The sequence below is a fragment of the Pteropus alecto genome, unplaced genomic scaffold, assembly GCF_000325575.1.
Source record: "Pteropus alecto unplaced genomic scaffold, ASM32557v1 scaffold35, whole genome shotgun sequence".
Classification (NCBI taxonomy): domain Eukaryota; kingdom Metazoa; phylum Chordata; class Mammalia; order Chiroptera; family Pteropodidae; genus Pteropus; species Pteropus alecto.
Window position 1 is genome coordinate 3,153,991 of NW_006437828.1, and position 15,079 is coordinate 3,169,069.

The following is a 15,079-nucleotide window of genomic DNA, read 5'->3' on the forward strand; positions in this document are numbered from 1 at the left end:
CAAAAGAGAAAACAGCACATCCAATCATAAGGGTTTCCGCTACATTTCTACCAAGGCTGCCACCAACTCTCAGTGGGCTTGCTTGACCTCTGGTCTCTTAATTAAAAAGGAAAAGAAAACAATAATTAAAACATTTCAGGATGGTTGCATAAACCCGCTGGTTGAGACAATGGTTTTATTTAAGTCTATTCTCTAGGTATTAACGAATTCCCATAGCATCAGAAGAAGTGAAAAGTGGCCATTGGAGAATCATTCTCAGTAGAATAGCACATCGCTGTAAACTAATTTCCTGAGGATATCAGATAGTCTTTGTTCTATATAACCCATCCTGGAAACAGTAAACTTCAAAAAGGATTGCCAGGATTAATGTTTCAAATCAAATAACAGGGCAAAAACTGGATTGCAAAGTTCTATAACAAGCTATAAGCTGCTTTTTTTCCCCATGTTTTATCCTCATTTTGCTTGTAATTGTTATTTTGGTGACAGTCATAAAATAAAAGGTTTCCTTTAAAAGCCTACTATTCCTACTGAGAGTAGCAAATGGAATTTTCTATCAGAATGTGTTATGAATAGCTTGTCAAAAAGTGTGCATTCTTGTTTTATTAGATATAGGTATGGATCATGTAATCACTTTTCTTCACTTCAGCTTTCTGTTTTTGGTATTAGTAGGTGAAAATGAATTTAGTCAACAGAGGGAGTTCAGAATGAATGACAAATTGTGATTTCTTATTTTAAATGATAATGCTTTCTGTGAGAATTTTAACTTCTCTCTTTTGCCAGTAAGCATATAGAACATCTAAATGAAGCATTCTCTAATAATTCCTATTTTAATAGATGTTGAGCAAGAAAACATGAAAGAAAATGTCAACAGCTGCATCTATCCATGACCTCGATATTTTAAACTATAACTTTGAATGATATCTTCCCAGTGGTCCTTTCATCCACAAATGGTTGTTACCTTTAATGTCTAATGATACGTTGTAAATCAGGGACTTTTTCTTTTTCAGGAGAGGATATTTACAATTTAGTTGTATGTGATGGGAAGAGAATTTCCTACACATTTAGAACTCTTGGGATTGCCATGTCATTGATATGAGAGGATCCCTACAAAATTATAGTGTCTTGTGCAAGGAAAAAGAGTTCACGTGAAAAATATTTAAAAGAACAAATGTAATAGCAGTGTAAATTTATATCGTTACTTTTCAAAGTCAAAAATAAAATCTGAGTTCATGTTTAGAACACATAAATAATTCCCTCTCCAAAAAAGAAAAAATAAATAAACCACAACTTGATTTATCTCATGAGGTTTTAGGGTAGAATAATTTCATATGAGACTAACATTTTTTAGAAAGGAATCAAAATGGTGTCTTAAAATAAAAATACTGTGGTATTTCATAGCATGTATCATGCACACTAGCAAAATGTTCAAAAAGTCTTTAAGTAGCTCGCCTCTACTTCAATTTTGTCATATTTTTAAAAATATATTTACCTGTGAGTGAATGAAATATGTTGTTTATTATATAATGCAGCCAAGAATGCTTAAATGTAGTCTCAAACTGAACTATTCACCCAGACTCAAAAACAAAAGAATATCCAGAAAAGTTAAATATTAGGTATTTATTTTCTTTACATATTCTGAGTGGGAATCATAAAAATTACCTATCTGCATCAGTAAGTGTTAGAAAAAAAGTATGCATCATTTCATTAAATCAATTTTATCCTTCAAAAACGCAGTACAAAACTCTACTACCTATTTTTCTTGGCAATACTTTTGTATCTTTGAGAGATAATTTTTAAAAAACTTCCTTTACAACCCATATACTCTTCTTGAAACATACTAACATAGTTTTATATTCCAATATTGACTGGCCTTCAATTTCGGCCATTTAAATAGCCTAGCACTGAATAAATTCAATATGAATTTAAGAAGAGAATGAAAGAGATAGAATAATGCAGATATATGAAAGTGTAAATCGACATTGAATTTGAAACCATCAACATAAAATGATTGTTTGCACTTTACTGCTGAAAATCTGCAGCTTTTTGCTTGGCTCTTTTATGTCACACCCTAGGGAGCAAATTTTGAGTATTGATTGTGATACATTATAAGCTGTTCACCTTGCGATTAGATTGTAATTTGATGGCAGCAGTTCACAGACAGTGAAAAGAATTGAATGGACACTTTTGTACAAGAGCAGAAACTATGAGCGTAAAGTGAATGATAACTGCCAGGGGTCAAATAAGAATTCGTGAGAGAGTGAAATTATTTCTGAAGTAACATAAATAAAGAGATGAAAAAAAAGAAAGAGAAAAAAGAGAGAAGATGGAAAGCTAAGTGAAGGGAAGGCGGAAGGAGGGAAACAGAAAAAGAAGAGGAAGGGGAATATAAAAAAAGAGCCATATTTCTGCCATGTGTACCTTTTACTATATATTTTTTAAAAAATTCCCTAAATAAACTAAATATGTTTAATAAAGAATAATAGTGTGAAGTGTTTTCTTAAGCTAGGGCTGTAAATGTAGATAATCAAACTTCTACACCTTAGGGAAAACGGATCTCAGATTAGATATGTTGAATTACAGGCTACAGATATTTAAAAAAAAAAAGCAAATTATATAGACAGCTGCTATTTGCATATATTTGATATCTGCATCAGAAAACAAACTCAGAGATCCTGGACAGAAGAAATCAAAGCAAAAATAATTGATCCAAGGTTCCCTTTTTTCTTCTGGACGAATCTGGGATTATAAAGAAATTATTTATCTTCATTTTCATCCTTTCCTCAATATAACATGATTACCCTTTCACAGAACGCACCCTTTGCCGGAAAGAAGGCATAATTCAAATAGTATGCAGATGAGAAAAACTGAGAGATAAGCATGTTCATATTGCAAAGAGAAAACAATTCTGAGGTCCAACAGCTGGAAATCTGGGCAGTTATGCCTATAGGGAAAGTTTACAGAGTCTAATTTTTAAAATATATGATTCCCTGAAGGATCATGTAATAATCAGATAAATTTAAATAACTTGTTTAGTATTAAGAATCATTTTCTATACTCCTATAGCCACATCTGACTATTATACAAGCTCCCAAAGGGAAGTATTGAAATCTTAATTAGTTCAATTTTGCATCTTAACTTCTATAATATTTTTTGCAAATGACACAGTCATTCAAACAACAATAGTACTCTTTGTTCAGCTGTACCATAAACCACACACAGACACAGACACAGACACAGACACACACACACAGATCTTTATTTGTATGTGTGTGTGATAAAATTGAGTTTTCTCCACCATATAGTCCATATAAAATTTAAAACTCAAATGAATAGCCAATGCATTCCTGAAAATTAAGTCTCAGCAATTGCCATAAAATTACAGGTGAAACTATAAAAAAAACAGGAAAGGTCTATATTCATAATAGGATGGATAACATAAACATATATAAGTATACATAAACATATTTACATGTAGAACATTATATGTGCATAATGGAAATATATATATATATAAAACTTTTTAAAATCTATGATTGGATCAACTTCACTACCTCTAATGTTAGAACTTTCTATAATTCAAATTGATTTAGACATAAAGATGTCTGAAATCTGCATATTTATATTGGCTGACATATCTGAACACTTTCTCTTTTTTTTAACATAGACCAAGCAATTTAATAACTTAATCTCAGAGATAGTAGGCAAGTGATCATTTTGTGCCAAAATATACCTTCAAAGTAATTATCATTGTGTAAGTTAAGTCTATGTAAGTGAAAAAAAAATATTTAGGCAAAACATTAAATTATCCACCATTTAATTATTTGGATTTTAGCAATCTTTTACAAAGGCTATCCTACTTACTGTTTATAGTGTAGTTTTAATATTATAATATCCCTGTTTCATTAGGAATGCATAGCCATTTCAATGATGGGTAGAGGGGCCAACAATTACTATGCATAAGATTAAAATTTGAAGCCAGAATACTATTTAAACCAGCAAGGATTAACAAAGATTAAGGGGGCCTCTGCTGAACACAGTTATTTTGGGAAAAAGTCGGGAAAAATCCTTGTGTGTTGCAGCTCCGTGGTGTTCACTGCAAAGGAAACACGTCAAGGAACCCATCCACAAAATTTCTTATTTCGGAGTAAATCTACCTCTCTATTATAATCTATCTCACTCTCCGGCACAAATTTATCACAAATTAGAAGTTAAGTTTATTTCTTCTGTCTTGGAAGCATTACTACACCACCCGAAGAGAGAGAGTTGGCAACTTGTTACCACTTAGGGAAACATTAGCAAACATAAAAGGATTTCCTTCCCTTAGTTTCAAACTTGCCTGTTGCCCAGGGAGCCCACATATCTGTACTTCTGAAAACACGCATACTGTTTCTAGCATTAGAGTTTCAGATACACATCTGATTTAATGTTTTATAATGAGGAAATAATTGTCAGTATCTTAAAATTCTGAAAACCCAAATCCTTAAGTCAGGGCATCAATGAGCAAATTCTAAAGTGCAGTGGCAATGGGAGAAAGGACATTTGAGTTTTCTCTGCTTAATGACTGTTAACAAAATGGTTTTATTTGTGCTTTGTAAATAGTTTTAAATAGGGTAGTGTTCTTCTATTACTGTGGTGGTTGCTACTGTTTCTAACAGCATCTTAAAATTAGAGTTGTTTCCAAGTAGACAACTCTATAAATGGAAGTCCATTTTTTTTTATTTGCTCTCATTTTTCTTTTTTATTTCTAATTTACCTTCTTTCACCAACGTAAGCTTTCACAACACCTAATTAGCTGCTTAGAAAAGCAGAGAGCAGGCAACCATCTCTATTTATGGCTGGGGCAAGTGTTCTGGAGATTAACTCTACAGAATGTAAACGAGGCGTCCATCACAGAGAATCTATCAGCAAACAATGAAGAGCCCAAATCTTAGAATGGCAGCTCACATATACTACTTTTCTGCTGAAAGGTTCTAATGGTGTAAACACTGTTTGCTTTTACTGTCTTTTTCTTTGTCAGCACATACACACAATATCACACATGCACACACCTTTCTTTATAAGTACAACAGATTACGATTTATCCAAATGTATTCTAACATATCAGAGAAAAACATCAATACTGAAATAGAATATAGTCCAACAAATCTCTAATAAATTTTTTCTTTCAATAAATTCACATAATTTGCAACATCTTGTGAACTGACACTTTTTAACATAAACAGTTCTTTCTCTTTTTTTTTGGCGATATTATTATTCACTTACTACTCTTTACTGTCCTATAAACCCCTTACACTTGTTATGACAGGGTGAGTCATGCCATATAAATGGCACCTTAACAATCTATATTCATTCAAATCATTTCCATTTATGATTTCTATGCCCCATTTACTAGCATATTAGTTAAAAATACCACTCTGACTAAGAGGGGTAAAAATTTCACTTTGGGTATTATTTCTAGAGACAGTGTTGGAAAGTTGTCTCAAAACTTTTTTTCCTCTGTGTCAGAATAAAAAGAAAGGAATATTCGAATATTACAATTTCACACATGCTTTTTTCCCCTGTTAGTGCTCACATGACTGCCAGCTTTAATTTTAACACAATTTTTAATAAGCTCGGTGTATCCTTTATTCAGGGAAGAAAAGGGAAGGGTAATGGAAAATGTCACATCTGAGACCAATCACTTTATTTTAACTAAGTGATGTTTCATCTACTGCATTGTATTTCCTGTGTTTCTTACTTGTGCACAGGGATCTGTGTTACTTTACTAATCAAGTAAGTGATACATAAACACACAGATGGGGGCTGTGTTTTCGCTTCTAATTTTTAATGTGAGGGGGATCATGTACCTTATTCCAATATGCTCATTTGCTCATTTTATGAGGATGCCTGTTCACGTGTTGGTGGCTATATAATGATGAAAGACTAGGTATAAGACCCCAGAAACTTAAATTATTCCTAATTATTGGCCATAAGGAATCAGAATGTAGGACCATAGTCCACATAATAAGAATATTATGAGAGAAACATATGTATTTTTAGGTGGGTGCACTGCCAATCTGGCTTCCAGATTTTACCATGGTTGTGAAATGCCATTCTATCTGCTTTTGATAGGTGGAGAGCACATTTTGAAGAAGGAATTATTATAATACTATCAAATAGTCAAACCGCGCAGCTTTGGAGAGCTAATCCTCTAGCGTGCACCTGCATTGCACAATGCTTCTGAATGTATTGCCACGGCTGCATTCAGACACCAGAAACCACTGGCCTATATCAAATTCAGCTGAATCCAATTGCGGCTGGGTATTTGCGCGCTTGGAGCATTGTCGCTTACTGTTCAATGAAGCTGCACCCCTTCAGAGATGGTGCTCAGTGTTTGAGACCCTTTGGACATGTCTACCCAAGTAAATTTGGGGCATATATATATTGACTACATGTAGTTAATGCCCTGAGATTAAAAACAAAAACAAAAACAACTTAAATTAAATGGAAACTTATGTTAAGGAATGAAAACAAAAGTATATAAGGACATTTAAGATGACAGCATTGGGAATATAAAAAGTAATGAGAATCTAAACCACACATTGGGAATCTAGGGCACAAATATACTTGTGCACCATGGCACAATGCTCTGAGATTAATTCACATTCGAAATTTAGCTGCCCACCTCCCCCAGTCTCACGCTGTAGGCACAGCCATCATCTGGAGCAGTAGCAGATAGTTAGTTGGAAGGAAAGGCCCACATGAATGGGGCCGTCTCTTTCTTAACAGGTACCCTGAGGAGAATTGGCTCTGAAGTGCAAGACTATTTGAATGAAGCAAATTTTGTTTTGTTTTGTTTTTGAGAAAACGACTCTGACAGAGCCTCTCAAGGAAAAACAATACAGTCCAAATACCCCACCAGAATAAAGACGGCTCAAATTCAACAGGGCATTGGTTGTGTGTAGTTCTGCAGTTAGTTTAAAGAAGTTGTACTCAATTATTTACAAGATGAGAGTGAATTAAACTCCAACTTTGTGCCGAGGCATCGGAAGTGCTCAAAGAAAGGCATCTTGAACAGAACATGGTAAAACAGGTGTTGTGTCAAGTAAAAGTTTGTGGGAATGAACTTATGTCTATCCACCTCTAAAGTTCTCCAGTCTCTAAGACTACGACTCTTCACCAAGGAGTTTACACTTTGATTGGAAATGTGAAGTTAGGTTTGAAACCGGCAAAGGGGAAATAATTCATGATCAGTTACATTTTGAACTATGTCATGTGAATGTCAAGCAACAGAAATACTGAGAAAAGTGTAACCTGCAATATTGTGAAAGGCCTTGTACAAGAGAAAGTGCATGATCTGCAATTCGAAAGATGATCAGAGTTTCAGCAGATGGTGGAAAGCAGGAAGAGGGTGACCCAGGTGAAGGGAATAGAAAGTGAAACAATGCACAATAGGAGTGTGCATTTCACAGAGTAGTAGAAAACCTGCTCTACAAATCAAAGGAAGTATGTTACAATGTCAAAAAATAAAATAATAGTGTAGGGGAAATTGGCTAGAATTTAAGACAACGGACAAGCTCTAAATAAAAGACCAAATTTAATGCTGCAGGCAATGGAGCACTAATATAAGTATTTGGTCAATTTATTGCTTGTCTCAGAAGATTCTTGAAATATTTAGGTGCTTGATTGAAAAGTGGTGTTTGAATGGTGCTTGTCTATATGAACGTGCAAAACTGGGATGAGCCACAAGACAAGCAGTATTCAAATGAGCATTACTTCTAGAAAGAGATATCTGGAGTTTTGGTCCCAAGGACAATGTCTCCAACAGAGAACAATAGGTCCTGGTATGATTCACTGGCATACTCATTCCAACCCAATGAGACTCATTCTGCTTGCATCTCATCCCATTACTAAACTAAAGAAAGCATTAATATGTGTGGATTCAACTGGTATTTTATATTAATAGTACACATTTTACATTTTATATTTCTGTACTAGAAAAATATATCTTCTTCCTACATCTATGTAATCTCTCTTCCCTCTTTCTTTGATTCATTATTATTATTAACCAACTGTAAGACTGCATATGATCACATATCTGAAAGATTAAAGCCTTCCTTCAGAAAGCGAGAAGAGACAAGGTCTGGAAGAAAGAAGCTTACAGGTATCTAGGTGAGAGATAATAAATACTTCTACAAGGCAAGGAGAATGACCATAAATAAGGTAGAAGTCGAATCTCAGAAACCTTTCAAACTTGATTCTGGATATCAAGAAGAATAAATAATGAAAGACAATTCCTGAGAATTTTCTTCAAAAATAAGCATTTCTATTTTGGACGAAGATAATGCCATCACTTCCCCATTGAGTTGTATATTCTAGCATTGCTCTCTAATTCTTATTATTCTGTAGTCTGTTTGCCTCCTTGAAATCTTTATACCCCTTGAAGATAAAAACATTGATAACACAGTACATTATTTCATGCTCTATTTCTTGAGTGAGGAGAACACACTCAATAGTCACACTTCTGAATTTGAAGAACATGCTGTCATTGATGTAAAGAAAGATTAAAAATAAAAGGTATCAAATACTATTGGTAATCTATAATAGAAGTGACTATTTATTGCTCATGAATTATTCATTTCACAATTACTCAGATCAGGCTGTAATGTCAGTTTTCGATTCCAGGACCTAAACGAAGACATACATCCTAGCTCTCTTTTGTTATGAGACATATATTTAAAGTAACATCAGATTTGTCTGTTAAATACCATGTTTATATAAAAATCCAAAGTTCTAGATTTATTATGGAGGGTACCATTTTAAATAAAATAAACGAACCCTGCCTGACATATATCTACCTGAAATGTGACAGTCAGAATATTTTCCCCTTAGAGAGTTTTTTAAGCCAGTGACACTCTCATTAAAATTAAAGGCTATATTTAAATAATCACATCTTTATAAATTTAAATTATGGAAAACAATGAGTAGCTTGAAAAACTACACCTCAGCATCTGTAAGTTTCTCTCTTCTCACCTAGGTTTCTTCTTTTATACTTTTTCGATTTTATGGCATTATTGTCAAATGTGTCAGTTTCTCTCTTTTGTTTAAGTTAGCTGTCTCTGTATCTTATACTTTATCTGGCAGCTATCATTAATATATAAATTAATTAATATACCTTTATTAAGTTTAAAGTCTTGCAAGGGTTAATGCAGCTTCCAAAAGAACCTGATTTATATGCAGAGAGAAACCTATGCTCTGGCATGCAATAGTTAGTAAAAGCTGTTTGGTTTACAAGGACAAATTTAAAATTCTAGCAACTTCATTCTGTGAATTTCAGACCCAAGACTATTTAAATATGCTACTATTCTTCACTTTAGAGAGGATGTTTTCCTTATGCTTTCATTGCCTGCGTAAGCTACCCCCATCTCTGATAATGACACTATTTTGATGACATGGATGAACAGATCTAAAATTCAAGTCATCCTCCTAGCAAAGTGGCAATCCTGTCAGAAAGGTCAATGAAAAAATATGCCTATTAAGCAAAATTCTTTGGGAGAAGCAAGCAAAATAGTTTAATTTGTGTTTTTCTCTCATGCTTGCTATCTGATTTCTATTGGGATGTACATCTATTTATCAGTTTAAATCTTGTTGTTCATTTTGTTTCTAGCACTTGTTTGTTTTCATTTGTTAGAGACAAACAGAATCAGGTATCATCTTTAGCATCCTCAGATAACAGTTAATTCAAGTGCAACTAATCCTCTCTTGTTTATTATTTACTAATCAACGCCTGCCAATAGGATTTAGGACTCCCAGAAGATTGATTTTTAAGAAAGTTTTAATATTTTTATATTTTTAATGACATCCTAATTTCTAAGAGCTATTAATTAAATTCACAGAACTGTACTCTAGAGATAGATCTAAAGTTTCAATTACGTTACCTTAAATTAGATGGACAGAGTTTCAAAAGAACAGATGGGGGCCTCGCTCAGATCAGTATTTTAAAAAGCACATTTTAAAGGAAGAAGTAATACAAAGGATATTTTCTTTTAAGAGTTAAAGGAGTGAGAAATATGTATGTGTATATATATATATAGATACATATATACATATGTATCTATATATATATAAACTATACCACTCCATAAATGATTCCTATAAAAATTATTTATATTACAATTAAAAAAATAAACTGAAGCTAAATGTCCTCAATATTTATGCATATACACACAAATGATAATGTTAGGTAGCTATCAGACATGAGTGACAGGGGGAACAAAGAAACAGGGGCCCAGCCTAGACATTGCCCAGAGAACACTCCGATGGTAGTAGAATTCTGGGTAAGCACATGCACACTAGGCAGAGTTGTATAGCAGCCAAGTGTCAATCCAAATGATCTCGCTTGCCAATCACCTACGAATGCCTTTGGGACCTCCCATCACAGCCCAAATATAATGCAGACATTCCACCTTCTGAGTCTTTTTTTGCCCTTTCGTGACCTTTTTTGTGGCCTTTTTGTGGCCCCTTTGTGTTGGTTATTGTCTTACAGTGCTCTGTTTCAGCTCTTCACTGAGACCATGTGCCTCCTTGGGGCATTCTTTGCCTTTCTAAAATATATCTTTAATAAATCTTCTCTAAGTCTCATTGACTTGTGATTCTTCACTGCATCAGAGAGGAAGAACTGAGGACAAATGCTAACTACACTTCTGCATCGCCATTATCCCTCTCTCTCCCCACTGCTGTTGGGGAAACACAGAACTCCGATTGGCTCCATGGGTAACAATAATAAATACATATTTTCCCTCAAAATGCCTTTTGTGAAATGGGTTTTTCTGAGAGAACTATTAAAATTGATAGTGTCCCAAATGTAACTTTAGAATAAAATAAAGACAGTTTGAACCTAAACAATTTGTCCCTAATCTTACTAAAATTCCTTCCAATAAGCTGCTAATACTACCACTATTACTGCTATATTACTTTAGAGACAGACTTTTCAAATATGTAAAGAGTAGGAAAAGAAATAAGGCCATTTTAAATAAGGCCTCCCTCTTCTTGAAAATTACTTCTCTAAAACCATTATGTTATTACCTTTGTGTGTTGTAAGTTTATTGGAAGCTGATGTTTTTTTTTTATCCTGTATGATTGGGTCATCCCAAGAATGAAAATTTAAGCAAAATCAATACACTCAATATCCATGTTCTAGAATAAATACACAGAAGTGTATCTTGTAATGGGTTTTACTGGCAATGACAAGCCATTTTTCTAGTAACAGCTTTAATATTTTGTAATCGTTAAGACACACTGAAGCAATGAAGAAATTGGGAGAAGAGGTCAGGAAATTCACATACAGAAAGACAAGAGATTGGTCCTCTGGACCACGCTGCTCTGTAATCAAAAAGCTATTGGAGAAGGCTACCTTTGAATCAGAGAAATATAAAAATGTGTTCTTAAAGGATATGAAAGCCTATCCATACATAATGCACTATAAACATCAAAAAGTATATACAGTGGTGTTTTTAAGACTATCTTGGAGAGTACTTTCTGTAATTTAATTGATAAACATCCCCAGAGCAAAGAACAAACAATAAAACTGAAGTGCATTGCCCATAAGTAATAATAACAGTGAAATAAATATAAATAGAGAACTTATTTTACTTTCTGACTTATAATATAAATTTAATCTAAAAGGAAATTCATATTGACATCATGGAGAATTCACTGGGACAGTTTTTTTTTTTTTTTTTTTTTTAAATTCAGGCATGGTATATTTGAGTTTTTCCATTTAAAGATCTACATGTTCAGTCTAAGAAAGAAGTGATTATTTGTGCTGCCAAACAGTTTTTGGTGGCTTACAATTTCCACGGTTATTACTGAAAAAGGTTATAATCTGGTGTTCAAAGATCTCTACAGTCTGGTTCAAATAAATTCTTTAGGCAATCCTATCATCGAAGAAAAAGTAAACTTAAATTCTAACAAGTTACATTTGTACCCTTTCTTTCACAAAATATCTCTTTGTAATCTTTAGGAAAATTGGACCCTAAAATTCTTTTAGAATGTTGTAGGGCGTAAGTTAATTGGAGAGTGTGGAAACTGTTAACTGGACACACAGCTTGGGATCACCAAGTGTCTCCCCAAAGAAGAGAACGAATTAAATTTGAGAAAGTGTCACTCTAACCTTAAATTTTTAGGTGATTTATTTTAATTTTTCAGGTTCAGATGAGTGTATTCCTTGATCTAAAATTTTCTAGTATTAAAATCTAAGGTCTGCCTAGAGATGTAATAAAATTTAACTATATGATTTAACAAATTTCTAGTAAAATATATATTTTAATGTTTTCATCGAATTGATAAAAATATACTTGATCACAAAAGAAAATTAGCTAGTTATTAATGTAAATATGGTCATTTTGGTAAGTATTATTACAAAATAAAAAAACATTATTAAGTTAGAACTACTTGGAAAATAGAAACTTCTCTATTGAGTACAGTTTTATTATTAAAAACATATATCTACAAATAATTGTGTATAAAATTATAACTATAAATGATGTGTTATAAGATTAAGCATTTATTTAAAAAGTACACAGTCTAACATCACTCATTGATCTACTTATTACCCAATGCATTGTATGAACCATATATTTGAGAGATAATAGTGATTTAAGCAAAAAGATAGTTATTCTGATTATTTTATAACATACACATAATTATATTACATATAATAACTCTAGTATAATAATAAAGAAATATATATACAAAAATAGAGAAAAGATTACATTCAGTAAGCTCTGATAATTGAATTATAAATTCAAGACTTTTATCATAGCACATATGTTAATGAAAAATATTCACAAGTTTCATTAACTTGATACTTTGACAAAAATATGTTTGAAATGATACCTTCCAATATGTCAGATAACTATCAGCAAAGACATATAACTAAAAACCAAGCATGCATATCTTTCTATGTGTACCCTTCGTACACATGATGAAAACACACATCTTATACCAGATGGAAATGAATGGAAATTGCCTTGCCTAAGGGCAAAAATCTTCAAGAACCATTTAGTACATATAAAAATAAAGGTCTAAACCACCTAACAACAGCTTCTGGTTTCCTGATGTTCAGTCACAGCTCCCAAATAGTTCTGTGTTTTAAGTTGGTAGATGGCTATGGTAACACACAAGTGTGTACATGCACACACATGTACACGTACCAGGGAGCATACGTGTGCACATGAGCAGAAAACAGATGTCAGATCAAGAGAAAGAGATCTTCAAGAACAGATAAAATAATGTAAAAACAAAAATTATATTCTAAAAGCTAAAATGCATTACTGGTATAAATATTATTCTTGAATTTAATTTTTACAGAATTTAAAAATAACTTTTTCCCAACTGATTATAATTTAATGAATGTGAACTCACAATGATTTAAAGGTAACAAGAAAGATTTTATATGGATGTGTGTGTACATGCATATATGCATGTCAAACTTTCCACCTCATTCTCCAAAATGACTAACGAGTATAACTCTTGTAACTCTAACATTATTTAAGGCCTTTGCTTGTATGTTCTCTTTAATTTCCATTCATTTCCATACAGAAAATAATGCAACCTCTTCTCTCTTTTTATTTCTGGCATGAGTAAAGCAACACAAATCATTTTAACAGTGATTGTCAGACTGCTATAACATATATGCATATTTTTCAAGCAAAGCAACAGCCTGATATAATATTTTTCTCTACTGGCTTGTTTACCTTATGTAGAGATTACACTACTCAGAAACCAAACAAATCTCTCTAAAGCATTCAAATGACTCAAAGACTTGGACTGTATACTCTTGAGACACAGAAAAATGCGTGGTGAGCTAAAATTTCACCTGAGTTAGATACTCCTTCCTGCCTTTCACTTAATCCATCTAGTTATTTCAAATATCAGAGCATTTTCCCAAAATATCTGAGTCACATTCAGAGCACACTTAGAGATTAAAATGTTTTGGCAAAATTTATCGAATTCAAGGGATTTTAATATTGAGCTTCACTAACTATTGCAATTTTTATAAATTTGGTTCTGCCTTGCCTTTGGGAATCTACATTAGGGTGATGTGTAAAAAATTTTACAAAGTGATGTATAAAGAAGCCTTTAATCCATTTTCACAAAACAACACTTATTTAATATGGAGTGTAATTGCTTGTCCAAAGGAAAGAAGAATTTGGGACTTTGTTTCTCAGGTGAAACAGAGTTCTTTGGGCTATAATGGTGGAGCAGATTGCTTTATACCACAACTAAACATCCAGGAAAGTAGTCAAATCCCTTTCCTGTACCAGCCCTGTACAGTTCCATTTCATCAATTTTTTTTTCCATAGCATTTCCTGCACTACTTCCAAAATGAAATTACTATAAGTAGTAGATTTTTTTACTAGTACATAAATAAGAATTGGGTCACTTAAGTTTAGTTAACAATATTAAATAAAAGACCCACTATAAATGAATATTTAGATTCTTTTTTCAAACCCTAACACTACACAGCTTTTCCTGAAATATTAATAGTACCAATGCAGATACAATAGAATAAATTACTTATTAACTATGCTATTTTTCTTTTAATAAATAAAGTCTGCATGGCTATATAGATCAATCTCTATACCTATAGATACAGATATAGATATCTTCAGACTTTCAAATAGATCTACAGCTATAGATGTTGATATATCTAGCCCTTTATGTGTGTATAGTCTTATGAGTGCCATCATCTAACAAGTACAATTCAGATCACAGAGAAGAAAGCTAGCAGATGAAGAAAAGGCTCACCTGGAGGAAGCAGATCAACAGACTGAAGTCTACTTGTGATGGTGTGTAGGGTGAGGATAGCAAAGGAAAGCAAAGTCGGGAATGCTTGAAAAATAAAATATTTTTAGTTAACAAATGGAAAAACCAAGTGGGAAAAAAGGGCCAATTGAATCATGAATCCTCTATTGATTTCAATTTTTATATTAGAATTCTTTAGATTGGTCAATCCCTAAAAGATAAGGTCCCTGGTATTTCCCCAGATACAAATGATTTAGTCTGATTGGAAGAAAAGTTACTTTTTTGGAGTATT

At 32.9% G+C, this 15,079-nt stretch overlaps 1 protein-coding gene across 1 annotated transcript in view; it reads right to left on the minus strand.

The window, feature by feature from the left end:
• PCDH17 (protocadherin 17) overlaps positions 1-15,079 on the minus strand; it is a 92,226-nt gene that overhangs the window by 4,746 nt on the left and 72,401 nt on the right. The gene's annotated exons all lie outside the window — the stretch shown is intronic.